Below are 26,034 nucleotides of genomic sequence, written 5' to 3'. Positions count from 1 at the left end.
CGGAGTGCTGGCAGCATCGCTCCCTCACGGAACCCGACACCTCAGGGACCACAGGAAAGGCTCTGCCAGGCTGCTCCGAGCCAAGCGTCACATCCAGCCCTAGGGATCAGCCACAACCCAGCTGTGAATAACCAGGGACAGAGGCTTGAGAGGAACACACCACTGCTGCCAGTGGTGGCTGTGCCTGCCCTGCCTGCCTGGAATGAGGTGCGCCCTCCATCCCATGTGCTCACACACACATGTGCCCCCCTGAAAACCTGGGCCTGAGCCACTCCAACTCTGCATCCTGGAGACTTAGGATAATGAGAGATCTTTACTGCAATTAATAGATGTCATGGGACATGGTCTTGTGAGTCTAGAGCAAATGAGGCTTGGATAATTGGTGCTGAAACACATATATCAGGGAGATGATTTTTTTTTCCCCCCACCAGAGCTGGAGGCTGGAACACACTGTCAACTGATCCTGTACAAATGTGTTTGGCTATTCGCTGGCGGCAGCTTCCAAAGTTCTGGTGTGGAGCCTCTGCCAGGCAGGCCTGCAATCCTAGCAGCAAACAAGCTGTCATTTGGTTGTTAAAAGAACTGCCTGGAAAGTGGCTTTATCCCCACATGCATGCACAAACACCCACGCACATGCTCACGTGCATGGAAGCAGCCAACAGGCACCAGTAGCAGCTTTTCTGGTCACCCTGAGCTCTGCCTACAGCTCCCCTTCCCTCAAGGGGAGCTCACGGTGGGTGCAAAGGAACTTCCTCCCAGCACTGCGGGTGGTCCATCTGCCCCACAGCAGGGGAGAGGGATGCACCCCACGGCATCTCACCAGAGGGATGTGCCACCTCCCAGCACCATCCCCAGCAATGGACCCACAACAGCACAGGACATGGTTCTCCCCAGACACCTCCATCCCTTGGTGGTCTGGTCAAAGCCATAAATAAATCTACCTCTATATTGTCTCAGCAGCACCTCCAAATACCAGACAAGGACACATGCTGCTTCCCCAGATCCCCGAACCTGCTCCAGGGCACATGCAACCAAAACACCATGAATTTTCAGAAACTGCCTAATAGAAACCAGTATCTGCTTTGTGCAAGGTTCCTAAATGAAAAGTTTTGTTTTGCACTGAACTCAGTGAATCAAAATCACCTGCAGGACAGGACTCAGGAAAAACCCAAGCCCTGGCATTTCACTGGGAAATATTCAGGAATTTTGCCGCAGTAAGGGAAAAAGTATTTAATTTCTCAAGCACGAATCATAATAAAATGTTAAATACAACCTAGATATTAAATTAAAACATAAAAGTCAAAACATATCAAATCAAAGAGACACATTTGAATTTCCTGGACACTGTCAACAGACAGAAGCCAGAATGATTTTCTTCAGTATTCTCCCACCTGAATGTTGGCTCCATGGCTACATGCCGATTCTGATAATGTAGTTCGATAAAAAGTACATTTTCCAATGGAAAATTTTATCCCTGATACCCTCTGCCTCCATTTCCAGAGTGTCTGATGGATGATGCAGGGGACAGAGGTGATGTCACTCCAGGGCAGATCCCCAGCAGAGAGGGGACCAGCCCTGAGATGCTGCCCCACACTTGGCTTGTGCAGGACCAGGGGAAATGGACCCACCCTGTGCCCCTTAAGGAATGGGAAAGCATTCCCATGGGTTATTAAGCATTTGTGTATGGGTTTGGAAACCGTAGCCATGTCACCACAATACAATTACGGATAAACCCAAGGCAGGCCATCAGAGAGCAACAGAGCACAAGGCTGCAAGAAGGGCCCTGTTCCCTTCCCCACCCTCTCCCAGCACTAACTGGAAACAATGGAGATGGCACTGGGCAGCCTGAGCCATCAGCTGTGCACCAGAGCAGCTCCGCCAACCAGCCCTGGGCACTCCTGGCTTGCCAAAACCAATCTGGCTGGGGACCAGGCTGTGCCAAGGGTGAGAGCTCTCTAGGGTCAAATCATTTCTGACAGCAAAAGAGGGAATCAAACCCTGGCTGAGCCCACTCCTGGTTGTTACTGGGCACCTCCAGTGCAGCCCCAGCCCCTGCAGATGTATCTGTGGGGCTCCAGCCTCCAGAAGCAAACCCACAACATCAGAGTCAAAAAACAAAGGTGAGAAATAGCATGGCCTTGGTTTACTGCTATGCAGCCATCCTTCTGTGGCAGAGGAAGGGTACCAGGAGATGTGCCTGGCTCACAGAGCGTTTAGTGAAGGTCCAGCACTTCATTAGGCAGCTGTGGAGCCCTGTGAGGCCCACTTTCCACTCTGGATCAGCAGTGCCAAGGGCACCCGGCTGGTGCCAGCGTGTGGAGAGACCAGAGGGCCTCGACCACCACTGGTCAGGGACCAGGGCATGGGGATGCCAAGCCCTCCTGCCTGGCATGGCTCACCCCAGGACACTGGCGTGTCCAGCCCCATGTGCTGCTAGCCCAGGGATCCCCCCTGCCTGTTCTGCCTGCACCCCTGCCCACTGTACAGCAGAACAGTACCGGAGTCCCCTGAGGGGAGCAGAGACCAGGGGTGGCTGCTTTCTGCAAGGCCAGGGCTTCCCCAGAGCCCTGGGCACCCCATGTTAGCATAGCCCACAGACACAGCCTGGCTCCAGATGCAGAGCAGACGAGGCTAATGCATGCAACACCTTGGAGTCAGAAGTTAAAGAGCAGCTGAGAGGCAGCTCTGTGGCCATCTGCCAGATGATGCAAGCAGCACTTTCATAATTCAACAGGCAATAAAGTATTAGAGCAAGGTATGGCCAACAGCCTGTTTCAGGGAAGGTATCTTGAGAGCAGGGCTAGCACCTGAATCCTCAAGCCTGCAGGTGTGGATGTGCAGAGAGGAAGCACAGATGCCCTGCAAGTAGCCTGCAGACCTCACTGCAGGATTGGGTAAAAGCAGGTGCTTCTGTAAAGGGTTAGATGTTATTGAGATGAATGAGAACAGGAAATAGAGTTGGACTAATGAAGGCAGCAGTGTGGAAAGTCCTCAGTCCTTGGGGGCTAGGCTGAATAGCTGGAAAGAAGATTTACCTAAGATCTGCCACTTTCTGTTAGACTCGTAGTACAGAGCACGTTCTCCTATGCTGGGGATTCATCAGCTCCAGCTGCCAGTGAAAGGGAGATGGGATGCCTTCCTGAGGGGTTCCTCCAGTTCTGCCACAAGTTGTCGGCAGAGCAAGAGCTCCCTGTGCAAGCAGCAGGGAAGTGGCTTTCTCCAGATGTCATTCCGCAGAGCACAGCTAGAGGTCCTGGATTTTGCGGCATCACGAAGCCACAAAGATGGTACTTGGCTGTCCCATCCTGAGGAACTCTGGAACAGCCTGGGTATCACTGGGTAACTTGCCAGACTCACCCACCATGTTCCTTGCTCTCTACAGGCTGCCTTCCTAATCTCCAGCTCTGCTGACCCAATGAGGCGTTGGGACCAGAGAAAGAAGGTGGCAGCTGGAAACCATCACTTAAGATATACCCGGAAACCACCACTTAAGATACAGCCCAGCATGGGAATCCCAAAGGCCTGACATTGCCCAGCCTAAGGGTGTTCAGAGCCAGCACAGGCAGCTTTCCTGTGAGAGGAGAGATGGGAAGCATCCAGGGAGATGGGAAGCACCAGGAGAGCCTTGGAGGCAAAAGGAGGGTTAACTCACAGCCATGGGAGCAGAAAATGAGGTTCCAGTTATTAGTTGATTTATTGGTCTGTCCTCAGTTGGCACTCAGGACTCAGAAGAAAATGTTCCACTCCAAAGCATTAAGCATCTTCAAAGAGCAGAAGCATTAAAAATTGAAATCATAAAATAGACATGTAAATATAGCAGAGGTAAACGGGGCAGCGAGGAGAGGAGCGGAGCCAGCCCCAGCCGAGCCTGCAGGGCAAGGAAAGGGCTGTGCCAGGGGGCTGGAGCCATGCTGGGGTGGCTGTGGCCCCCCAAGTTGGGGGGATAACTTGCAGGGAAGCTCTGGATAGCTTCCCTGAATGACTGCACTGCTCACCAAGAGCTGTGGGCTGCAAATACACCAGAGGGCGGAGCTGCCTTGCTGGATGTGTGCAAGAACCTCACCCCACAGCCCCTCACCACCTTCCCCTGGCCTGCACTTGATACGCTAGAGCGTCTAGGGGTTTTTTTACTCCTCTTCTCCCACACCAATCCTTCTCAAAATACTTAAACGTGGCAAGGAGGGGGGCGGGGGGGCTGCCTGCCAGCAGTTCACCAGGTCGAGCAAACCCAGTGAAGTCACCCAGCTCTACATCAGGAATCACAGCTGGATGGCAAACTAATGCTGTCACCTCTTGGGGCAAGGGCTGTTGGTCACATGCAACATTTCACCGAGTCAGGGACAAGCACTCACGTTCCTCCTCTCCTAGAGGAGCAGGGCAGAACAGACTCAAACTCCTCTGGCCAGCTACCTGCAGAGCAGAAGGATGGTGTCACCCTTCCCAAATCATCTGCCGAAGGAGAGGGTTCAGCAGCACTTCCTGAACCTGAGGATGGGCTGCTGGAGGTGCTGGTCTCTTCCTAGGCATAGAGGAAGGGAAGGGACCCAATGTAAGTCACTACCCCTGTGTAAGAGTCCCTTGCTGGGCCTGGGAAGTGGGAGCTAAGAACCGCTTCACGTGTTGCTCCAGCATCTGGCCCAGCCTAAAGCACCATCTGCCAGCGGGGATGGCAAGCCAGGGGAAAGATGTGGAAAAAGGGAGGGTGGGAGGACACAAAGCCTCCTTGCCTCAGTGGGAACGTGCATCTGGCTGGGGACTGGCATTTGGGGATAAGTGTGTGGCAAACCCATCCTCCTTACAAACAGCAAGTGATGCCTCCTTATGAACACTGGGCTGCCTTTTGATTGTCTTTTCAGAGCTACCTGCAGAGATACCAAGCCCTCCCGATTTGCCACTGCTTCTCAGGAGGGTGGTAGATGCTCAGCCCCTCTCCAAACCCACACCAGACTGTGCTCAGGGGCCTCAAACCTCCACACGCAGGAAGTAATCACCTTCAAGGACCAGCAGACCAGCCAAAGGACAAAACATGAGGCAGCCACACCAGTGGTCACATGAGTTCCTAAGCTTTCAAACCTCTGGAAGCACAACCTTCACCTTGGGAAAGGTCTCTGGTGAGGAACTGGGAAATCACCACATCCTCCAGAGTGCTGGAGTCCCCAGAGGGCCCCATCCCACATGTGGTCAGCAAGAGGAACCAACCACCACCACTGCCCCTCGCCACACTCTGGCACGAACCCAGCTCTCTTGGCACCCGTACCTGTTTTTCCTCTACACACAATTTTTTCTTAATTGGGAGCTTGTTAATTATCCCAATACTTTGCAGAGGAAATAAACAGCAATTAGAGAAATAAGTGGTATTTTTATTCCCTGGCACTCTCGCAGAGCTCTCTGACGCCTCCCATCCCTAGCTCCCACACGGGCACATGTTGCTGCCTGCTCCGGCGTCGCTGCCCGAGTGCTCTGCTCCGTCTGTTCCCCATGAGCAGGGCACTGTGCTGGTGGGCTGCCTCGCTCTCCCCCGGGGAGGAAGCGTTACTGTGTGAAAGCAGCAGGCTGTCCTGCTCTAATCTCTTTTAAAAGTCATAAATTGCTGAGAAAAGCCAGTTTTCCTGCACAACAGAAGGTTAGCGTGTTTAAAGAGAGCACTGGAACTGTTTTTATTAATCAGAACTGCCATAAAGAAAGCATTTTAATTAACATAATTATCCTGTTTGAGAGAAGCAGCCCGTACCTCACAGATACTTTTCAAACTAAAGATGCAGGCTGTCACAGTCAGTCATAATTAAGCAAAATGAACTGGTTTTCCTTGCTCTGTGTCTGCCTCCTTCCAGCTACATGCTTCCCCTTTCCTCTTACACTCAGACCAAGGCGAGAAGAGACAACATCATGCCATGGGGGTGGCTGGGCAGGTCTCCATCCCTGCATCCCGGTCTCCAGCATGGTGCAGTTGGGGTTAAGCTCCGTCCAAGCCAGCAGTGCCAACTCTGGGCACTGACCAAGCTGCAAACCATCAACCTGAAGATGGAGGTGGCTATAAAAAACCCACAAGATCTGTATGACTCTGTTTGCAGCACAGTCTCACAGTCAACAGATAAAAGATTTATTCTCATTGAAAAAGACAAAAAGAAAAGCATAAAAAGCCTGGCACTGGGCTGCCCGCCAGCACCGAGAGAGAGAAGCGGGTAAGGGGAATAAAAGCTGGCACGGGCAGGCAGCTGTGTGGGTCTGGGTTTCTCTGAGCATCCCAGACACAAAGCCAGACCCTGGAGGGCAGTGATTCGACCAGGAAGCAGCCCTTGTCCTTCTCCTCCTGCCTGCTTCTGCCTGCAGCGTGAGGCTCCGCTACAAGCCTTAGGCAGCATCTTCCATTCCTCCCAACACAGTAACAGGCTCACTAGCTCTCCTGGCACAGCCCTGCCCACCCTTTGCTCCTAATGCTGATATCCCCCTTCCAACGGGAAGATGGGGCACACAGGCTACACAAAGCAATCAGGTATCACCTGCAAACCCAGCGCTGGCTGCTTCAGCTGAGACCTCCTGCACCACCAAGGTGTCCTGGAGCAGGACACAGACCTAGGGCTGAAGGAAACACCTTCAGCAACCAGCCAAAGTCCCTTAATAGCAGCACTATTCAGTATTTTAACAGGTATTTTAAAGGATGCTCCGCTATTTGGCAGAATGTGCAGTGTAATAGACTGTTAACAATTTGTGTTTTTAATTAAAATCTCCTTTATTTATAAAAGATGGTTCTGAGTTGATGGCTCTGCCCTGAAATAGCACAGCACTGCTGGAGATGCTCGTGTCATGTCTTTCATTCACACCCAGTGTCATCTCAAAGGGACCAAAGTCACCATGCTGAGTTCTCAGCCCCATGTCCCCAGGGACTGCAGGGACAAGAACACCCATCCTGCCCACACAGCACCCAGTGCTGGGTGTCACCACCCCAGGGCAGCCCACGTTCCCTTACTGCCAGTCAAGAGCTGTCTGCAGGTAGAACGAGGCAACAAATTTGAAAAGAGGTATTTTTAGATTTTTTTTTTTTCTTTTTTTTTGTTGGCATGGTTTCCTTAAGAAAACAAGTCTTGTGACATCACCTGCTCCACGTGTTGTCTGTCTCCCCTAATTACTCTCCGACTCAGCAGTCAAATTCAACAGCGTGTGAGTGACAGCTGAAAATCTCAAAGTTATTAAATTCCTGGAGGTTTCAGGGAAACAGGCAGGCAGACAGAGTGGGGAGGTCTTCCTCAGCTCAGCTGAGCCAGGCTGCAGCAGGAGCCTGGGTCTTGCAAGGCACCAGAGGATTCACATCGGAGAAAAGAAAAGCACAAAAGCCCCAGTGATGCAGGGAAAAGGCTGAATCAGAGGATATAGTGTGCTAGATATTGAAATCAGTCAATCTTCAGGTATTAGCCCCTGGAAAAGCAGCCTTCTGTAGTGCTGAGTAGCGTGTTAACAACTTGTTTTCAAACAGGAAACACAATTTCCATGGGAGATTCAGGTTTTCTTGATGGAAGAATTAAAATATTCAGGGGAAAAAAATCATCAAACACACTTTTCTTCTCTGGTTCAACACAGACTGACACATTCAGGTGACTAAAAAGACCTCTGGGACCCACCACAGAAAGTCTAGAAGCATCTTTTGCATCAAACTTTGCTGGGCAGGGGTCAGAATTCGTGTCAGCCTGCTCCAGGTGTCCCCAGGAGAGCTGGCCAGGGACATGGAGCAAAAGGAGAGCACAGGGCAAAGCCTCGGGCTTGCTGCTGTGAAGGGCTTTGTGTGGCACATGGGAAGGTTTTATTTCTATGCAGCCTATGAAGCACCCACTTAGAGATGTCTTAAGACCTACTTGTAAGACCAAATAAAAATATCTCTCCTGGTTCTCGATTGTGAGATCTGGGAAGGAGGCTTCCAAAACTGGGTTCTCTCCCTGCCTGCACAGAGGACGGGGTTGTGACACCACAGAGAAGCTGTTTGTAGGTCTCCGTTCGCAGGCTACCAGGCAGGCAGCGTCACCCTCCCTCAACCAGGGCACCTGCCTTCCCCAGCTCCGAATCCCCGGCAGAAAGAGGACTCCTTGCTGGAAGCGTTGGGGTTGGTGGCATTGCAGGGCATTGCAGCGGCTCTCCCAGCCACAGCCCCTCCCTGTGTGGCCCTGTCGCTGTCCGGACAGATCCCACAGGGTCGGGAAGCCTTTCCCCCTGCACCGCCTGCCCGCTCCCCTCGTCACAAACCAAAGCTGCGGCGGGATGAGGCGGCGCTTCTAAACTCCTTAGCAGGGAAATGTTAATGAGCACTGAGCGGAGGGTGAGAAAAACCTTTAATCGCATTAGCTCCGCTGTCAGCGCTGATGAGCGTCCCCGAACCGGAGCGCTCCGTCCATACACACGGCACGGGAGCGGCCGGGGGGAGCCGGACCTCGAACTGCCGCCCCACCGCTCGGGGCAGGCAGGGAAAACTGTCCTCAAAGCCACACTGATCCCCTGCTTAACCTTGAAGAAGCACCTCTTGCGAGCTGATGGTGCCTACGCCATGGGGCTCCGGGATCCCATCCTGAGCGGGAGGCCGTGCCGTGTGTGCCCGCACCCGCGAGGAGCCTGCGCTCCCACTGCGGAAAGTCACGCGCCAGGTTTTATACTGGGAACTCACGTCTGAGCTTGTGTAACTCTCCCATGTTTTTCTTTTTTCTTTTTTTCTTTTTTTCTTTTTTTTTTTTTACGCGGCCAGGAAATTGCCATATAAAGTGTAAGTACAAAAAAATACCGATTTTCCTCAGCTAAGCAGCCACGTGAGCGGCGCCGCTTGCGCCGCCCTGCCTCTCGATGCCTGCATACGCTGTGTGCACACCCATGTGTGCTGCTCCGTGATACACCGGCACATTTGTTACGGTGACAGCCTGCCGCCCCTCTTGGGGGAAATGTGGTTTAATTTTTAGTATAACCTTAAAAAAGGAGACTAGCAAAGCAGCTCCCCCATAAATTTTGTAAGTGACATTTATTTCTCGGTGCATTATCGCTAGTGATGGACAAATCTGGAATTTAGGGGAGCAGCCATCTTCTGCCAGCTCCAGTGGAATGAGGCAGTTATCCTTAAGCTCAGCTCAGGCCCTGCCTGGAAAATCTCCAGATGCTGAGCCCTCTTCTCCCTTCAAGACCTCAGCACAAAATGTAGCCCTTATATGCCTTAGGGGGCTCTGGGTGCTCCTTTTGGTGTCTAGAGACACCATCTCTAAGGAAGCTCCCACTCCCTTGCCCACGGCCTGGATACCCGCAGTAACACAGCAAAGTTTCCCATCCAATTTCACCAGCTCAGCCCATGAAACCATCTCTGATGTGCTCAGATCCCTGCCCATCCTGCCTGAGGTATGATGGAGTTTGCTTTAAGAGCACAGCGCATCTTTCTGGTCGCCGAGGCGAGCTCCCTGCTCCCTAAGCCTGCCAGGTCTCAATCTGAATACGTATAAAAGATCTCAACAGCTGGGTGTTTAATTACAGGGACTAGAAATCAGGCTCTGCACAGTCACACCAGGTTATTTCAGCTCCCTGGAGCTGGCTTCAGAGCGTGCCAGGGAGGCTGGTGCTTCCAGCTCTGTCCAAAAGCAGGGTGGTTCAAGCAAACACAAACCATGCCCAACCCCCAAAAGGCTGAGCTCAGAGGAGCACAGGTGGGGATTCACAGCACAGCCCTCTCCAAAATATGAGTGAGGGGGTTTTGCACCACTGGGTGCCAGGGCGAAATACCATTATTTGTGCCTGGACAGAGGAAAATGCAAGATGCCACTAAATCCATTACATCCATATGGATTCTACAAGAGACAGAGGGACAGGAGATGTCCAGTTTACTACCCTGGGGCTGGACTAGACCCAAAGAAACACTCCTGGTTTGTTCACACTGAAGAAAGATCAGAAGAGCAGAGAACAGAGGATTGTTAATGGATAGTGAAGTCTGATGTAATTTGTGGCACAGTTATTTGCACCTGAAAAGGAGGCTGGTGTCAGCCCTGCCGTGACAAGTCCTTAAGTGTTGCCCTGCCTGCTGGTACACAGGGATCTTCAGAGTCAGTTACTTTGAATTTCTAGGGAACGGGTCCTTTCAGAAACTGAACTCTGAGTCCCAAAAGACTTGGGCATCTCCAACCGCAGAGTGCTTCAAAACAGCCACAACAGGCTTTCCCCGAGCTCTATCAGAGTCTGGAAAAGCCTTTTCTTTGGGCAGACAAGTGTTTCCCTCTGCCAAGGTGGCTCAACATCCCTGGAGCATCCCATGTGCTCCTGGGGATGCCTCTCTGCCGTTCCTGGAGTGGTGTTTGGGCTCCCTCCCAGCCCAGGGGATGGTAAATGCTGAGCAGAGCCAGCAGCGGCTGCCCAGGCCTGACTCTGGCAGGAGGTCCTGCCCTGTCCTGGCACCAGCAGCAGCCCAGCCACCTCTGTGAGACCTGGGACTGACCCTCAGTACTCCTCCTCACACAACCCAAGCAAAGGCATCCTTTGGAGTCTCCCAGCATCGACGTCCTCTGCTGCCAGGCTCCCGAGGAGCGCTGCCTTCCACCCTCTCAACACACACTCTGGAAACCCAAGCTGTTATTTCCCAGGTTGTGTGATCAATTCTTGCACTGGTGTCACCACACATCTCCAATTCCCCACGTCACATCTCAGCTGCTCCCTGGCTCTTCCCTGGCCTCTCCACTCAATAGCAGGCACAAGCCAGTCATGTTTTGGCAAAAGGGTGCCTACAAAACCTCAGCTGCAGCCCTGACTTAAAAAAATAAGAGCATATGGAAAAAAAAAAATGAAGCAGGCTGGTGAAGTAGGCAGCCTCAACAAGGCTGAGTGATGCTGACCACTGGCACCAATTACCATGCACCAGAGTTAGGGGTGGCACCCATGGGAGCCCTTGCCTTGGCAGTGGCTCACTCTGAACATGCAACTGAGCCAAGAGGACTGTAATTCTTCCTCTGTGCTGACTGAAGGCTGCATCATCCCCCAAAGGCCCTGGAGGAGTTGAAATAAGGATGAACATCAGGTCAGACATGTCTCCTGCTCACAGCCATGCACACATCTGCCTCTCCAAAGAGCTTGGAAACAGAGTCACAAGCATAGCCCAGCCCCAAGATCCACTCTGAAGCATGCGAGGAGGAGGAAAGCTCCTGGGTCAGCCCAGCAGGCTGCAGGGTCTGAGCAGGAGACTCAGAGATGCTCAGACTGAGCTTTCCACTCTCTTGCTCAGCTGCCCATAACTGCTGGTGCCCAGTGGCCAGAGACCCCCCGTGACCCTCACAGGCAAAGGAGACCAAAACACCCTTTGTTCCTCTTCAAAACACCATGTGTATCTGAACACCAGCTTACAGCTGATCTAAGGGAGTCCATGCCCTTGTAAGTTAAGATTTAAAGTTTTAACAAAAGCCATTCACTGTTTTGTCTGGGCAAGCTGCTGGGAGCACCAGCAGCTCAATTTTATTGATAAAAGCCTCTTTTCTCTAAAAACATGGGACCAGTTCCCCCCATGACAGCGAAGCATGAGCAACGCAGAGCTTCAGACTGCAAAGGACAACAGTTTTCCAGCATTTCTGCCAGGCAACGAGGAAAAAACCCACATCCGACAATATCTGCAAATAGAGTGGGTGTGAAACCCTCAGGGACCAGTGGGCAGAGCAGGTTTCCAGCCTCTCCCAGCAGCTGGGAGCACAGCGGAGGATGCCACCAGTCTCTGTATCCAGGGCATCTATGTGTTGCTTTGCTTTGCTGTCCATTATTACGCACCCCCAAGGAAGCACCTGCTGTGTTGTCAGCAGCCCCCTGCTAGTTCCAGGAGAGCAGCCCCAGTGGATCTCTTCCAAGGTGCTCCCATCGACTACAGGGGGACAAAGCAATCAGGAAGCAGACAAGGAATGCATGACTTTCCCATCGCGGAGGGGCTGCTGGGATTTGCTGGAAGGCATCCAATTAGTTAATGAGCACTCCAGAGCTGAGTCTGGTCTGGAATTAGTAATTAATTGCCACAAGACAAGAGAGAGTGAATATATTGGAGAAACCCACGTCTGTCCTAGGGATGGACTTAGGAGAAGAGAGTCTGCCCAGCAAGCCCACACTGAAATGGAGAGGAGCAGCTGGCAACCAACAAGCAAGCAGGATGATGTGGATCTCAGAAAAATGCACAACACCAGGAGCAAACATCACAAGTGGCCCCCATCCCAGATATCCTGTACCAGGAACTGGCCCAGCTGGGAGCCTTTGGCCCTGGAACTGCTTCTCCGTGCTGATCCCAGCCCATCACAGGCAACACAGGTGCAGCCAGTCAACACTTTGCTTCTGATGAGCAAAACTGGAGCAATAAGGTGAACAAGACACATCATCCTGCCTGGGTGCTTCCTGCTTCCACCATCCGCAAAGACCATGGCTTTGGAATAATTCCCTCATATTCATTTCCCTCATTAGTCTTCTGCTCTGGGCTCCTGAGCATGCTCCAGCGCAGGAGGACACAGAAGCTCCCAGGTCCAAGGTGGCTCGGAGGAGCCCGGCTGTCACCAGCAGCATCGGCCCTCCTGGGCACAAGCAGTCTCCCACCAGGTTCTCCTGGTTGAAAATCAGTGGCTGAGCTCTGAGGAGGAGGAGAATGTACCCTCCTGAGCATTCACTCCCAGGCCTCACAGTTCCTTGTCACCACCCGCCTCTCCGGAGCATGTCCCCATGCGGCAGGAGCTGCAGAGCAGCTCTGCATCCAGCCCCTGTGATAAATTAGCCAGGGATTCAGGCATTTCGGTGCAGCTGCCTCATCCTCTGCCAGCATGACAATGTGATTAATTTTGGGTGCAGATGAAGCTCATTTATCAGAGGCACGTGATGGCTGCGCAGGCTGCAGGGGTGTGCGGGGAGCCCTGGGGTGCGGGGCAGAGCAGGAGCCGAGGCAAAAGGCAGGAGGCAGGGAAGGAGAGTGAGGAGCCAAGCTCGGGGCATCTCTCAGGAAGGCTGTTTGCCACGTTGGCTCATGATTAAGCATGCTGGGGGAGAGGAGCCCGCGTGGGAAGAGAGCTTTTATCTCTGCTAACACACATGGCTGCGTCTGGGGAGAGATATGCAAAGGGAGGGGTGTAAGAGGATTGGGGAGAAGAAGCCGTGAGCCGATTACGTTGCATTGGGAGAGGCAATTCTACCACCATGGCCACTTATCCCCCACTGCCCCCTCCTCCAGGCCATTTTCCACTTTCTCCCCTTTTTCGAGGACCAGTGGGTCCTGTCTTGCCTGTCCCCACTCTGCAGCTACAGACACTTGCTTTTTGCTGCTGGAAGGAGTGTGGCCAGAGCTGCTGCAGCAGGAATTGTCTGGGAAGACAGAGCTGTATGTTCACTTCCCATGTAACACAGCCCTGACACAGAAAAATCACTTGATTGGTTCATCCACCTATTGGCTGGAGTTTCTCCATGTTCTGGAGTGTGGCAGTGCTGCTTCCTCAATGCAGCACAGCTCTCCCAAGGCCCTGAGCTGCTCCCAGATGAGGCTGCCAAGGTCACAAGAAAATTATCACGGATCAGGAGTGTCTGCACAGTTTTGGAGTGAGGAATAGCTTTTGGGGTAAGCTCACACCATGGCCGATGCCCTCCAGTGAGATGGATGCACAAGGAGAGGACATCAGGGCAGTTCCCTAGGCACCAGGATACACAACCTTCGTTTGCCCCCTGCCATGGTTAGATCTGCCCTAGACGGTGGTGTCCCCATTGCAGAACAGCTCTGTCTTGGAGCAAGGTCACGCCAAAACCCTGAGATCACCATAACAACGCTCCCTTCAATAATTTTAGGCCCCAAGTAGTGAACCATTTGCAGCTAAAGAAAAGAAAACCCCTCAAGTTCAATGGAGCCATGCAACCTGGGACATCGGTGGCAAATCCTTGAGCACATGGCTGATGTCAGTGCCTTCCATGGGACTTAATTATCAAACCATGAGATAGCATCAAACAAAGAGGCTGCTTTTTTTGATAAATGCGTACTTTTAAAAGAGAACATGTCAAGAGGACAAAGGTGAAGATGACACAATACATGGTAGCCACGCTGATTGTGAGACACTCCTGCTAATTTATCCCAGCACAGAACCAGGACCCTTTCTGCTGGGTTAGAGGTAAGGTTAGAAAACCCATGGGGACTTTAGAAGTGTGAAAACATCAAGCACTGAATGGCACAGGGACTTGAGCCTGAGAAAGCCCAGAAATGTTATCCTTCTACCCACTGATTCCCCAGGAAAGTCAGCCAGGTGGCTGGTGGCAGAGCGGATAGCCTGAGAGGAGCACATTCCTGGAAAGGTTACAGGTGACAACACTAGCTTGCAGCCAGGACTGCAGCTTCTGACATTCACATTTCTTCCAGGTCCTAAATGCTCCTCTAAGCCTGCCTCCTCTGCAGAGGTCCCAGGGCAGGTTGTGCTCTCCTTCCACCCATCAGTTCACTTTCTTATTGTTCCAAAGGTCCCCTGAGTCCCATCCAGATACCTCCCAGGTTTTATTACAATCATCATGCCAATCACGAAAGTTTTCAGTTCTCACATCCAACAAAGTTCACCCAGGAATGATTAAAGATGCCCACACTGTTTCCCTCCATGGACTGTGGAAGGGCACTGATAGACATAGTGTATTTTCACACAGAGGGGAAATAATTCTGGGGTGAAGCACAGCAGGAACTGGCTCCTTAACGGAGGCACACTCAGGCTCTTCCACCTGCCTGGGAGCAGTGGTGGTGCCCAGCCCCACTGCCCCTCCAACCCCACACAACACTTTCGCAACTGGCATGGACTCAGCGAGGAGAAAACACAACTGCACTTACCAGAGCTGAAATCCTACAAGGACCTGCTGGTGAGGCAAATAACCTGGAAAAGAGGAGAAAAAGAGATGTGGTTCAAGGGTTGGCTGTGGACAGCAACAGCAGAGTGTTGGTGTGACCCAGCCCTGCAGGGGTGGATGGGGCAGCATGCTCAGACAGGGCTGTGGCAGGTGACCTACACTTGCATTGCACCAGGACCATCTAAATTGATCAGGGCCACCAAAATCCAGCCAGGCCCATTCGCCAGCCTCTCCAGGTGCTCAGCTGGTGCTGGCAGAGCTCTGAGCTGCTGCATACAGGTGGAATTCACCAAGGGATTAAGGAGCCATTTCCCACTCCCATCCTGGTACGAACCAGGCTGCCCCATCAACGTTCCCCTCTCATCAGCTCCTGGAGCACACCATGCAAATCTGCACTAAGGAGTCACAACAACGCACCTGGGAAACCATAAATATCTGTGAAAAATCTCCCCATAAATCCACGGGAAGGGGAATTTACAGCACTTTCTTTGGAGATTTCTCTGGGTGTTCCCTATTAAGCCACTGTGCTTGTTTGCATAAGTACTCCTCAGACAGTAAAGTCTTCTCTGCCATCAGTTATCGGCTCTGCAAACAGGAGCAGCACCAGGCGTGGGATGTACAAACACCCAGCTGTAAAGATGAGGGACTGGCTCCTCACCTTGCGAAGAAATAAAGGGTATTAATTGCTTAGTGTAACCACGGCACACTCCCAGCAAGGACAGGGTGAACTGGTAGCCCTGACATGTACAGAACAACTGAGAAAAGGGAAACGGGCCGAAAAACTCTCTGTATGCTCTCAGAGTATGCCACACAATGGCAAAGTATGGAAAGAACGAGGATTTTTTGCATCATTGGGGAAAAAATATCAAGTGGAGAAGAAATACAGAAGTGCTGGAATCAGTCCCAGCTACCCAAAGAAATTGCTGTAATATATTGTCCAGCCACATACCAAGGCCACTACAGAAATTAGGGAAGGAAATGCCTTGGCTGATGTAGCAGCAATGAATACACTTGTTAGTGATAATACATCAGTTACCAGGCTGGGCAGAAGCCTTTCCAACAAGAAAGGTTGACACAGGGCCTTATTAAAGAAGGTAATACACAGTTAAGACACCTACTGGTCTCATCTGATGAATGGTTGACACAATACATCATATATATGCAGGAAGGGATTGAAAACAACATAAATATGCTCAATATGCTCAATGGTATCAGCCTACACCTCTGGAAATACATGTCCATGATATACGACCTGGAGATGACATTTTAATTAACATGTTCTCATGAAAATACAAACTGGAACCTAAGTGGGAAGCACCATATACCATCTTACTATGTTCCTATTTTGCTGTTAAAAGTTTAGGAAAAGAAAGATGGATACACCATTCTCCCATCAAGCAGGTGGTAACTAGCCAGCCAGCTGACAAATGACTGACTCCTGGAGAAACTCTCACATCAGCTAAGAATGAATGGGACATCTCACTACTCTTGGTATTATTGACTCTGTTACTGGTACAGCATAGCTAAGGATAAAAATGATGGATGATCCGGATTAGTGGAAAGTTAACAAATCCAAAGGGAAGATAGTTTCCCTAGATTATACAGGAACAGGGTTCCCAATTCCTGAAACACCTGACAGGACAACTCTTGCTTTCTGGTGTCCATCAGATGCGGTTTATAATTTAGCCTGGGCAGAGGTAAGCAGGAGGACAGGTCTCATTGCCTTGATAATACGAGCTGCTGCGCAACACTTAATACCAGTTGTTGCATGATGACAGATAATAGTTTAAGAAGTAATAGTATACAATTAAAATCACTTGTGAAGTATTGACCCAGGACTGATTACCCTTTCTCTGCTCATCCCCCTTCAAAGCAAACAGAGAGGGATGCAACTGGTATTACGGGGACAAGATTGGGAGTCCTTAATGGTATAGATGCTGAAGTGCTCCTAAATAAACTAAGTGCAACAACAAGTGATTTAAGCAAATTAGAACACCCATTGCGATCCTCTCTATTAGCATTGGGGACTAATCAATGGCTCTTATCTGATATATTGCCTCTGTGGGAGAAAATTAATGAGAGAGACCACCAGCTGATTGTAGAGGCACTTGGAATGGTCCAGGGCAGTCTTTCACCAGCTCTTAGGTGTATCCACACTCAAATGCGGATGCACTCCACAGTGGCAGCACTTATGAGGGTAGGCAAAGAAGGCACCTTACCCACAGATGTTTGAAAAGTAGCTTGGGACAACAGAACTGAAAGAGAATTTTAATCCTGGTGGTATTTGGCCAATTATGACCCCATTAACAATAAGGTCACAGTTTCTGTCCTAATAATATAATGCTTCAGTATACAGCATATACCCAATTGTTGCACTAAATCATGATACAATCATCCTCTTTCCCATAGAACATAAAGTATGGGTACCACAAAGTGGACACATGTGGCCAACAGTACATGGGAACAACAAGGATTCAGCTGTAAAAGAAACACCATTAAACCCCAAGACATGTCTTGACACTGAGCAAAATGTATGTCATTTTGAAACACATGCTGATGAAATCCCTGCAACTGCACTTATATATATTGGAAAAGGATATGTTTTCTTAAGGACTCTTTGTGGTTTTATATTAGTAGGTGATATTACTGTAGATACAAGTAATCATTCGCATATTTGCATTCGTAACTTTAGTGGAATTATAGGGTATGATTTTAATTATACGGCTCCTGTTACGTCCCGCCAGTTGTTACAGTCTAATTATACGCTAGTTAAAGACTTGTTACCTACTTCAACTGGAATTAATCTTAATGCTGGTAAGGAAATTATCACAACATGATGACTTACATCAAGTATTAAAACATATATGAATTGATGGATAAAAACTATAATCACTGTCCACCATAATGTGGATGAAATGCAGTATGTGTTCAAAAGAGGAAAGAGAGATGGAGAAGACCACTGGTGGGAAACTCTCCTGGGGTGGTCACCTACAGCCACAGGAATTTATAACCTCCTGCTCCACCCAGTGGTAATCTTACTAGCTTTGAGTCTATTTGGTCTGGTGCTTGTGATCATTCTGTATATAAGATTATGGAAGCTGCCCATGCTTTTTGAAAGGCTTTGCAAGCTTTGCTAAATGTATTAGCAGGGATGCTTAATAAAAACAAAGGGAGGGCTGTAAAGAAGTAAAGGATATTAATTGCTTAGCATAACTTGCTTAGCATTAGTACCTAAGATGTGCTGAAGCTTTAGGCCCCACTTTGAGCAGATTTCACCCTGCACATCTTCTGCAAGGCTGCCTGGGTTAATTGCCAGGAGAGCAGGTTGTATTTCAGCTATGACATTTCTCTGCATGTTTAACGTATCCCTATCATGACTCCAATGTATTTCTGCATCGCTAGGTGGGAGACAGGGGAAAATGAATAACACGTTTCCTTCCAGCATGAAATTGTGAGAGTGTCCTCCACTGAGTGCAATTACTGTGTACATGACTTCTGTAGTCTGGCTAATACTGCTAAGTATACTGGAGATTAAGGGATTTGGGGCTGTAAAGTCCGTTTCATCTATCCAGGCCTGAGCAAGGGAATGCGAGCAGGGAAAAAGTCTTGCAGAAACCTCTGGACCAAGCAGGGTCTGGCCTGCAGGCAACCATCCCACCACATCCCCTTGCTGCTCTCAGACCTCTCCCAGGCAGCTCTGAGCTGTGTGGGGTATGTGAAAGAGGGCAAATGTGGATGCCGGGGCCAAAGCACATCCCTAGGGCTGACCCTTCACCAGTGGCTCCCAAACTCGGTGTGCCCCATCAAGGATGCTCCTGACCCTATGCCAAGCACTGCTGTCATGTTCCTGGACTGCTGAGCCCTCCCCAGGGTGGCACGTTGACGACACGGGACACAGGGATAGACTTAAGTGGTCATGGTGCTGCTTCTGAGAGTGCTCAGGAGGCACAGGAGAAGAGCTGTTACCCCTGAGCCAGAGAGCTAATAACAACACCGGAGCACTTCTGCTTTGGCTGAGGCGATGGCCTCTCTCTGCCCCACAGAGAGGGAAGTTGCAGTGCTTCCCACGGGGCTGGACTGTGCTGCCAGCCCCCAGCTCTGTTGCACCTTGGCTCCTCATCAGAGACTTGCCCTGGGGATGCAGGCTGAGCTAATGGGGGGAATACCCTGCCCCAGTGCTAGAAGCTAAGGAAGCCTCAAAAATAACTCTCCTACAGAGCCAGCATCCTTCCCAGTTCAAAGCAGGCAGAGGCCAAGCCCCGCCAGCACTCCTGCCCAGGGGGGAAGCCATGGCAATCTCCCTCCAGCTCTTCCAAGCCAACGGAATATGAAGCAGAGCAAATACTGGGTTGTTGTGAAAGCATTGAGGAGTGAAGCAGAGCAAGGAGATGGCTTTGAGTAGTAAAAGCTGCCCTTACATTATGAGCTCAGACACAGCCTTATGCATCCCCAAGCAGCAGAGGAGCCATCTCCACTTTGATCTGGGTTTGATTTAAAATGGAGCATCCCTCAGCATCACCCGCGGGGCAGCAGTGAAGCAACCTCATTTTCCTCTGCTTTATCCCTTTTGCCACCTGCTGTGTGCCCAAGGTCCTAGGGCCACAAACTCTGGCTCCGTGCACTCCCCAGCCATGATGTGCTGGGGCACAGCTCTCAGCTGTGGGTGCATCCTGCTCCCTCCCTGCTCTGAGGTGGGGATGAGCCAGCACAGAGCCAGGGAAATGAGAACTTGCTGGGGCATAATGCCAATTCAACGCCCATTAACTTCCCACAAATCCTCCGCTCCACAGCCTTATCTTCCTCTGCCACGTCCCCTTGCTCCCCATCCTCCTCCTCCTCCCAGACTAATGGTCTTTTTGGATGTGGAGACAAGCTGTGTAGGTACCCTCGGCTGTGCTTGGGAGCCCTTCAATGACAGTATCTGCAGGAAGGTCTGATAGGAGACAACCCTGACACCCCAGGCACCCACAGGTGATAGGATTGCCCCACAGAGCACAGCTCATGGCCAAATGCTCTCCTGCTCTTGTGGATTGAATATCAGACTCTGAACATTAACTTTTACAGCATAATATATCCAGCACCAACCCACATTGCCAGGAGATACCCCAAAGCCATCACCACATCTGGATGCGAATGACTGTTTAAACACCCCGCACGGTCCTGTGCATAGGGGATAGATTTACTGTCACTTCTTGTAAAATTAGGAAAGGATAAAACCAAACAGCTGAGCAGCAATGTCTGTTGGGCAAGGGGGGAGTGACACCAGCACAGCTCAAGGGCTTCGGCTAGAAAGGGAGCTCCAGAATAAACACCAGCACAGCTCACCATGAGGCATCTTTGCTTGCAGCTCCTGCCCTAAGAGTGGATTTGACCTGGGAGCCCTCCTGACCTGCGGCAGCCTGACAGAGCTTGTTTGAATCAGCACTTTCTGCAAGCAGCCATGTTTCAGTGGTCCTTCCCTGCAGGGCAGGAGGGGCAGGAGGGGCAGGCAGCTCCCCTGGGAGGTCCAGTGAAGTTCCTCAGATCAACAACAAATGAAAAGCACTGACAGTGGAGCTCAGCCCAGCTGCCCTCCCTGCCTACGCTCTCACTGCACAGGAAGTTTGTGTCCAGTCCCTTCCATCAAGAGGTGGAGCTTCCTACATGAGGAAGGGCTTTGGAATACAGAGCATTCCTCAAGGCAGCAGATAAATGCTGGACCAGAGTTAGTGGCTGGAGGCTGGAATCTAGGCAAAGTTGGACTAAAATAAGGCCCAACTGGTGGACAATCACAAGGAATATTGCAGCAGCTGAGTTAGGAGCCAGAGGAATACTCAGCCTTCAGCTATGTCAAGGGAAAGAGAGGCTGTTTCTCCAAAGGGGGTGTCACAAGCAATATCCAAGAGTTACAAGTCGAATACAGCTGTGGAGGGGCTGGTTTCCACCAGCGCTACAGAGTTGTGACATGGTGCTTGAGGATGGCACAGCCGCCGTGGTCTCAGGTTTGGCACCAGCCTTTGCTCCAGCCAGCAAGTCACATCCCTCTCCAGCCATGCTGAGGCTGGGGGACGGGCTGGGAGAGGAAATGCATTCCCAAGCCCATTTAACCTGCCTATGGGAGCTCATAGCATCCTTACATCAGAAACCATAACTCCTGCAGCCATCTCCCAGCCCTTCCAATGAAGGGGAAGGAAAATTCTTCATTTCGGCTCCCACCTTTTATCTTTAAAAACCACAACAGGCAAGGTTTAAAAAAAAAAAAAAACATGACAAACAATCCAAGGAAAAGAATACAACAGCCTTTGAAACCCCATCCTACAGCTGAAAGGGAGGGATGGAGGCAAGGCAAGAAAGCCAGTGTAAAACCTCATTACCATCAGAAATCCTCTCTCCCTGCCCTTACCTCCCCACTCATTTCCATATCACAGGGGACACAATACCTTTCTTCTCTTGAAAAACATCCCATTTTTGCAGAAACCGGCTGTCCCCACTCCCAGCACTGGCTTACAGAGCTGGGGAACAAAAGCCAGGCTCACACCTGCCCTGGCAGGCAATGCCGGTGTGTGAATCTCCAGGCCCTTATCAGCCTCGGGAGCAGTTTTTACCATTATTATTATTAGTCTACTTTATCTTTTTTTTCCCTTTAGCTTCAAGATCCTTTAGTCAGTCAAATTATACTCAGAGTAGCAGAAGTGGCAGAAAATAAAGCATTATAAGGGGTTCAGGAAGTTATTTTCATCTCAAGGAGCACGTAAGAAAGGTTGACAAGCCTTTATTCTGCTCTTATGGGATAATCTGTAGGTTCCCAGCTGATAGGGGGGAAAAAATTAAAAGCATCAGAAGAAATTGCAGGAAGAAGTAAAACTGAGGCCTCTGCATAAATTGAAGTAATGTGCAGCTTGGCTGACAGCTGAAAGCACTGGAGGGTGAAATGTCAGTGCCAGGAAGGAAAGGGGCGGCCGCAGGGTCTGGGTAAGGCTGGACAGAGGGCACTGGGTGCAGGGCAGGAGAGTCACTCAGCCCCCTCCAGTTGGTCTTTTCTCCTGCTAAGTGGACCTGTCACATCTTTCCAGTCCAGAGCAGCACTAGCAGAGCAGGCGGAGAAGGGAGGGGAAGCAAAGCAGCTCAGACGTCAGTCGGCATCCCCCATACTGCCCCGGATCGCTGGATTTGTCCTGCTCCTGTCTGGCTGCTCCAATAAAAGCTACAAGCATCAAGTCAGGCACAGCAAAATTTTTCTGCCAAGACTTCAGGCTCTCACATTTACATGCACAGCGCAGGGCCCTGGGAGCTCCCAGCATCCACCCAGCAAGCACCAAATGCAGGGCTGGGAGCGGAGCCAGGGTGCCAAGGAAGGGGCCAGGATCACAGGGAGATGCACAGAGGGGAGAGAAGAGGTGGGATGGTCAACTCCTCTCCGAGCCATCGGCCCCTGGGGATTAGAGATGGATGCAGGCAGTGCTGGATGGCCAAGAGAAGCAGGGACAGGCTGCAGACCAGCACGAGGTAGCAGGGTCCTGAACAGCACAGAAAAGGTGCACAAATGCATTTGTTGTGTGAGACAGCCTTTCCCCCAGCGGCTGTGCAGAGAGCAAGGGAATGGGATCCCCCTCCTCATTAGCCAGGGCGTGAGGGCCCGAGGCAGCCCCCTCCCAGTGTGGCAGGGCAGCCAGCCCGATGCCTCTCCGGCTGTTCCGCGGCTGAGCCACGCGGTGCCGAGGCGGTGCTGTCACCAGTGATTGATGGCACGGTTCAGGAGGAAATAAATTCCCAGGCTTTCGCAGGAGGTGAACTGGGGGGTGTATCCATCTTAAAGATGCTTAATGAATGTGCCACAGCCCGTGGAGTGGCAGCAGATACATCTCTGCAGCCAGCACTCCCCACGCCGTTCCTTGCGAGGCTCAGGCACAATTTAACAGCTTCTTATTGATTTTATTTATGTTTCCAAGGCCCTGGCAGTGTCTAGATTGCCCCAGTCCAACAAGAGCCCCATAGTCACAGAGGGGACCTGCACCTGATTTTCTCATCCTGCTCCACAACCCTGGGGACAAAACCTGGTGTTTGGCCAGAAAAGATGCAGTTTTAGGCTCACAGGGGCTTCAGCTCCAAGAAACGGGATGATGCAGGATAACTGGGGTGATGGTGAGCACTGGCACAGCACTGGGGCAGACGCTGCTGCCACCCATCCACATCGCCCCAGCACCAGGCTCTGGGTTGCACCTTTGGAACTCAAAGCAAAATAAGGACCTTTCCAAAGACACTCTTCCAAGATGGACTTTGGAAAGTCCTAGCTTTTATGTAGCTTAGCAAACCTTAATTTTCAAGGCAAGAAAAATGGCAATCAGCAGTTTTGGCATGTGACTGGGCTTTGTTTTTCCCTCTTCCCCTTAGGGGAAAAAAAAAAAAAAGGAAAAAGAAAGAAAAGCAGCAAAGAACAGCAGAGACCCAGCTGACCTTTCTGGCTAAGAGACCTTGTCTGAATCACTGGATGGTAACAATGAATGAAATGCCAGTGCCCTGCCTTATAAATACCAGCTTCCTCTAGGGGTGAAATGCCATCTTCCGAACATGGAAAAGCTGCAAAGAAAATGTCACCCTCGCCAAGGTGTGAAATGCCAGCCTGCTCCAAGATCCTGGGCTCACCCATGGGGAGATGGGCAGGCTAATGCCTGCTGATGGATCTCCAAATTCCTCCTGTCCAGGGCCTTCCTCAAAGCTCCATGGCATGAAGGGGACAGAACTTCAATGTGGGACAGCCAGAGCATCAGTCCTCCAGCATTACCTTCAGCATCTCAGCAGTGAGCTACTCAGAAAAGCTTCCTTGAGGATTTGGGTTACTTCCCTTTTCCAGAGGCTGTGAGTCAGAGGGCCAGTAAGACAAATAAATCACGTTTCAAGAATGGTTGGACAACCCAAAACAGTTATTTCCAGTTTTACCAGTGAGATGAAAAAACAATTGAGCATAAGGAGATTTTGCCATCTAAAAAGTTTATCACAGCCCGAACTCCTAGTTCCCAGCAAAAGCTGTTGTTGCTGGGTTTAATCCTATTTATTAAACATGGGAAATCATCCAACATACTGTCCTTGTGTGAAAAAATGCTTCCTGTGAAGCTGGTGATATTTGCAACATCTCCCTTACCCTTCCCAGGGCCAAATTTGGCTTAATCAAAGCCATGCTTTCCAGAAGCTCATCCTCCCTTTTACCCCTCCACTTGGCATCCTCCTACCCCAGTTTCCCAGTACCAAAGCCCCAGTACCAAACCTGTGCCAGGTCAGGGCAACACAGCAGGAGGGACAACTTGGACCATTTCTGGGAACTGTAGGGCTGCAGAATGTAACCAAGCCTTCCTACCTGATAAAATTACACCAGGAAATGAATGAAGTTGCTTTTTGTCTTCTGGGAACTGGAGCTGTTCTCTTTCCCCACACCCACACCTTCTCTTTTTTTTTTTTCCCCCTCATAAATGTGTGAAATAATTTTACCACCCTTTTTTTTCCTTTCAGTTACTCCTCCTCCCCTCAGATCTCGCCCTTCCTGGCATTTGAAAATAGCTCATGAAAAGGAGGAGGAAGGAGGGGAATGAAAGGAAGTGTGTGGGGATGCAAGATGGAAGGGAAGAGAAGGGAAAAATACATGAAGACCGAAAATACATGTTTTTCAAAGCAAACCAGAATGGCTGATTGCTTCAACTCCAGAACCCATTCTGGGAAAGGGCTACTAATCTAGGAAGTTTTCTAAGGCTCTCTGCATCCTCTGAGTTCTTAGGCAACACCCAGGAAGAAAGTGGCACAGCACGCCTGCCTGCACCTGCCTGTACCTCGTGTGCAGGCAGCCGTCCCAGCTGGGCATCGGAGTGCAGCAAGAAAACGCAACCTTCCAGGGACCCAGATACCATTTGTGGTCAGAGCCGACTGGGAACACTCTACATGGATTTTTTTGACTTGTGCAACACTCATGTTGAACTGAAACGGCTGGAAAAACCACCTCAGGATTGATAACCTGCTGGCAGAGCAGCAGCTTGGCTCCACAGGACCCAGGGGCACAGCGAGGGGAAGGGTCTCAGCAACCTCTGGCCTCAAAGGGGCTGCAGGCTGAGGGCTGGAGGCTTTTTTTTTCCCAGCCAGCACCAGGCTGGTGACCAGGATATCCCCAGATTGCTGGGCAAACCATTAGTGCCGGAGCAATTCCGGGGACGGGTCTGTGCCCGGCCCTTCTCCCTGCTTGCCTTGTGGAAGATCTCCACAGGAAATGGTTTTAATGCATCAGCGGCCATGTGCATCATGTCCAGGGCTTTCCCCCAAGTGCTTCTCTGTAATGGATTTAATCCTTGACCTGGAGTGATGCTGCTCTCACAGGTTCCCAGGGAATCAGAATTCCACTTGCTCCACAGCTTTCCAGCCAGGGAGAGGCAGTGGGGCAGCTGGCAGCCACAGCAGCCTCGCACCCCTAACGCAAATCTCCTCTCAGCCTTGGCAGTGGTGGGGCTACCGGCACAGGGGGAGGGATGCTCACTGCTAGGGGAGGCAGCCAGGGCAGTCTTTCCCTCCCACACCCCTTGTCTCCATTTAATATCTCCTCTCTCTCTGCACAGCACCTTCTACCTCCTTCCTGCCCCTGTTCTTTGGGCAGGTTCTGGGGCCAAAGGCATGCTTTCCAGCTTTTTTCTTAAAAAGCCCCTAAAACCTAATTCATTGCAAAGCAACCACTGCATGTCTGTGTCTGACACAAAAGGGACTTGGGGATTTATGTTAGTGGCGGCACCAAGGGGAATCCGCGGCTGGATCAGCAGCAGCAGGAAGGCTGGCAGCCACAGGAATTGCCAGCACGGCTGCTGTTGTAGCCCTGGGGAGCCACCCCCTGAGGAGCACAGCTCTGCAGGGATGCACAGATACAGTGCCAAGTCCAAAGGATGCTTCCCATCCCAGTCAGGAGCATGACGAGCACTCCTTGCCTTGAGAGTGTCAGAAGCCAAGAAGGGAACTACGCCTCATCCTGTACCACACCAGCACCAGGAAAGCCGAGTTGGGCTGAGCCTGGGGGAAGTGGCAGCACACTGAGGAGAGCCTGGCTGCTCTGGGCAGGTTCAGGCCAAGCAAGAGCACCCCCAGACCCCCCAAGAGTGAAGATGGGGGGCTCTGCCACTGTGTGCAGCTCCCTCGGAACCTTGGAGGGGATGAGTTGACCAAACCTGACAGTGCTGCCCCAGCGCAGCGCAACCCAGTCTGCAGGAG

General features: G+C 51.1%; 1 protein-coding gene across 2 annotated transcripts in view; it reads right to left on the bottom strand.

The window, feature by feature from the left end:
• The window catches only part of LINGO1 (leucine rich repeat and Ig domain containing 1), a 153,305-nt gene that overhangs the window by 87,367 nt on the left and 39,904 nt on the right, over nucleotides 1-26,034 (bottom strand). For both annotated transcript variants that reach the window (XM_042021784.1, XM_042021785.1), the window contains one exon: nucleotides 14,807-14,849. The gene's annotated coding sequence lies outside the window, so the exon portion shown is untranslated. The remainder of the gene's footprint in view (nucleotides 1-14,806; nucleotides 14,850-26,034) is intronic.

The sequence above is a fragment of the Corvus kubaryi genome, unplaced genomic scaffold (assembly GCF_017639235.1).
Source record: "Corvus kubaryi isolate FWS band 111438036 unplaced genomic scaffold, C.kubaryi_AGA036_p1.0 37172, whole genome shotgun sequence".
NCBI lineage: Eukaryota > Metazoa > Chordata > Aves > Passeriformes > Corvidae > Corvus > Corvus kubaryi.
Note: the sequence above shows the minus strand (reverse complement) of the source record. Positions and strands in the feature narration are given on the sequence as shown.